At 40.5% G+C, this 3,888-nt stretch overlaps 1 pseudogene; it reads left to right on the top strand.

Annotated features, from left to right (window-relative positions):
• The first annotated feature begins 1,245 nt into the window (after positions 1-1,245).
• Positions 1,246-3,888, top strand: part of LOC100962710 — a 9,348-nt pseudogene continuing 6,705 nt past the window's right edge.

The following is a 3,888-nucleotide window of genomic DNA, read 5'->3' as shown; positions in this document are numbered from 1 at the left end:
TGTGGCTTGGCCAAATTTATATATTGAAGTTGTAAACTTTAGTACCTCACAATGTGACCTTATTTGGAGAGAGGGTCTTTATAAAAGTAATCCAGTTATAATAAGGTCATCAAGGTTGTCTTTAAACTAATATGATTGTGGTGCTCTTGGGGCTGTAGGTAGTTCCATTCCATCTTCTTCTTCATCCTGTTTATCAAAGACCTTGAAGGCCAGATTCGAAAGTTCTACTGAGACCCCTTTTCAAATTTTAGGAGATTCTATGCCAAATATTGGGGCCAACTGGGAGATGAAGTGAATTGCTAAGATGGATTGTCCTGCCTGTTGTCAGGATCTAAATTAGTAAAGAAGCAAAAAAGCCTTCAGACAGTCAACAAAGGAAAAGGCTGGATTTCATCCTGGCTTTGAGTGATTTATAATACCTTGTACGCCACAGCCTCCTGGGGAGTGGCTAGGCTAGAGTGGTGGAGGTGGAGAAAATTAAGGAGGAGCAGGGGAGCCAAAAGAGAGACATCATCTGGAAAGTGAAGGCAGTGAGAGAGATGTAGAGGTAAAAAGTACAATAAGGCAGTAAGAGTGAAGTCTTCTAGTAAGTTCAAAGAAAGCCTGAAAGTAAAGGACTTTGGTCCACTCCTTTGTTCAGCAGTAATAGAAGGTCAAGTAGAAGGGCAATACTTATGAGATCCATTCTCAGGCCAAACTTCCTGGTCATTTAATTTACTAAATGTTTGGGACAGGAGTCAGTAAGTCCCAAAGTTCCAACCACATGTTACCCACAGGGCGGTGCTTGTGACTCAAAAGGGTAGGGTGCCGGCCCCATATGCCGGAGGTGGCGGCTTCAAACCAGCCCTGGCCAAAAAAAAAAAAGAAAAAAAATCCATTAAAAAAAATGTTGCTCACAATGGCAATGAGGAGAAAGAAATGGAGAAAGACTCTAGGGACAGTCATACACTGAGACTTAGAGTCAGAGTGAAGCATTCCCCACCAGACAATTTTTGAGGTGCTGATCAGACATCAAACATCCCTAAGTTCTGAGTCAGACCTGAAACACAATTTAAGGTACTGGCCAGAAGGCAGGTGTCCTAGAGTTCTGGTCAAGACCTGAAATTTAGAGAGGAGCTACTCACTACTCAAAGCTCTCTTGGGTCTGGGTGAAGTCCGGGAAAAACTGTCTGGGAAACATCCTTCCTAGACACTGGCAGATCAGCACTGAAGTTTTGAAAATGAGCCACCAATTCTTTCAAGTACATGACCATTTCCAAAGCCCTGGAGACTTACCAACCCAATGAGGACACTGGGAATAAAGTCCTAGGAGCTATGTGGCAGAAGAGGCAGCAGTTTCAAGGCAGCAGAGTGACCTCCTTGTATGGAGGTAGAGAAGCGATTCAGTTTCCATCCTGTGTAGGGCACCAAATTTTAGGGTGTGACCTAGTGCATGCATGTTTAGAGAAAGATTTCTCAGGACAAAGATTAGAGTAGAAAGAAGAAGTTTATTTTCCATTTCCCAAGTGGAGAGAAGGCCAAGATAGTGAAAGGGAGAGAGATAGTGTTGGGAGAAGCAATCAGGTACTTTGGCTTTTTATTTACAGTTGAGGAAGGTTTTTGGCTCTAGCCAAATCAGGGTACTGTGAGACTGCTGCATCCACAAGCAGATAACAGAAGCTGCAGCAGGATGTCAAAGTGCAAGAGTTGGCACCTCTGCCTTTCTTTGAAGATGGGATCATCACAGAAGATGTGACTCTGCCCTCAAGATATGCTTGAAGCCTGAAGCTCATATCCTTCTTTTTCACTCAGAATCATAATAAAAGCAGATTCTCAAAAGCGATTTTTAAAGAGAAAGATTTACAACTCTTCTCCATCTGTCCAGCTCTTTTCAGAAGTTGTACAAACAGTACTCCCATGGGGTGTCTATAAGCAAGAGAACTCATAGGTTTGATTTTTTTTTTTAAAGACAAAGTTTCATTTTGTCACCCTTGGTAGAGCGCCATGGCATCATAGCTCACAGCAACCTCAAACTCTTGGGCTTTGGAAATCCTTTTACCTCAGCCTCCTGAATAGCTAGGACTACAGGCATGTGCCACCATGACGGACTAGTTGTTGTGATTTTTTGTTTAGTAGAGACGAGGTCTTGCTCTTGCTCAGTACTCCCAGAGTGCTAGGATTACAGGTGTGAGCCACTCCATCCAGCCATATGATTGATCTATTAGAAATTACAGGTTATATATTTTCCTGTTATTTTCTTCAAGGGTGCACTTCAGTCATAACAAATTACCACACATTTTGTAGCTTAAAACTATATTCATTTATTATTTTACAACTCTGTCAGTTGGAAGTATAGATAGGTTCAACTGGGTTCTGTTTAGGGGCTCATAAGGCCAAAGTCAAATTTAGGCTGGACAGAGCTTCCACTGGAAGATTTGAGAAATAATCTGTTTCCATGCTTATTGAGGTTGTTGACAAAATCCAGTTATCTGGGTTGTAGGACTGAGGTCCCTGTTTTCTGCTGGTTATCACCTGGGGTAACTCTCAGTTCTTCAGGGCTGCCTGCATTCCTTAGGTAGTTTGCTTGAATGCTTCTTGTAGTTCAAATCTCTGATGTTCCCTTCTGCTTTCAGTTGAAGAAATCTCTCTTTAGTGCTGGTATGATTAGATTATGCCAACCCACATAATCTCCCTATTTTTAGGTCAACTATCTCTTACAAAATAACCTAAGCATAAAAGTAACATCTCATCATATTCACAGTTTTCAGGGATTAGGGTAATACACCTTTGGGGGGCCATTTTAGAATTCTACCTACCAAAGCCACACATGAGTCACACATGCTTTTCTGAACTAATCAATGGCAGTGGGAATTAATTACTTGAATTACTCTAATTTACTCAGTTTTCTGGGATGGAATGGAAACATTGGGGGAATAAACCACAATGTTCATTATGTAATCAGTTATAATTCTCCTCTTGAGAAGTGCCAAATGGGTTCATATATTCTCTGTCTTGTTCTTTTTTCTTTTCTTTTCTTTCTTTCTTTCTTTTTTTTTTTTTTTGAGACAGAGTCTCACTCTGTCACCCTGGCCAGAGTACTGTGTTACTCTGGTACTTTGAATACCTCAAACTCCTGGGTTCAAGTGATCTTTTTGCCTCAGCCTCCCAAGTGGCTGGGACTACAGGCCCCCACCACAAATCCTGGCTAGTATTTTTAGTAGAGACATGGTCTCACTCTTACTGAGGCTGGTCTCTAACTCCTGAGCTTAAACATTCCATTCATTTAGGCCTCCAAAAAAGCTAGAATTATAGGCATGAACCACACACCTGGACCATATAGTCTCTGTACTAATACACACACACACACACACACACATACATTTTAATAAAAACAATACTATCATCTGGATAGTATGCTATTTTTGTTCTTATCTTTCATAATACTTAAGAAATATTGGTTAGGATATTGGCTAAACATCACATTAAAGGAGATAAAAAAGAGACTTTTGAAGTAAAGACTAGTATTTGAGAACAAAAAAATATGGTTTTCTGCTTTCCCCATCCTATTGTGGTAAATAATCTCAAAAGGAGAGAGCTGATTATTTTGTTGAGCTCATAGATCCAACAGTAGCATTACAGTTTGGAATTTCTGACAAGTCTTTGCATAAAACTTGTTAGCAGAATTATGGCAGGTATAGTGAGAATATTTGGTCAGTTATTACAGGTAAGTCACTTCAGATGTATGAGAAAAACTTCCTCTAAGAAATCACTGCTCACTTACTATTACCACTAAGAAGCCATTTATGGACTTCAACTTTCAGTGGTCTCTAGTACTGCTTTAATAGTTCCTTTGCATGCTGGCCATCATGGCTCACACTTGTAATCACAACACTTTGGGAGGCCAAGGCA

Source organism: Otolemur garnettii, unplaced genomic scaffold (genome assembly GCF_000181295.1).
Source record: "Otolemur garnettii isolate 467f Iridium unplaced genomic scaffold, OtoGar3 scaffold00137, whole genome shotgun sequence".
NCBI lineage: Eukaryota > Metazoa > Chordata > Mammalia > Primates > Galagidae > Otolemur > Otolemur garnettii.
This window is presented reverse-complemented; position numbering and strand designations above follow the sequence as displayed.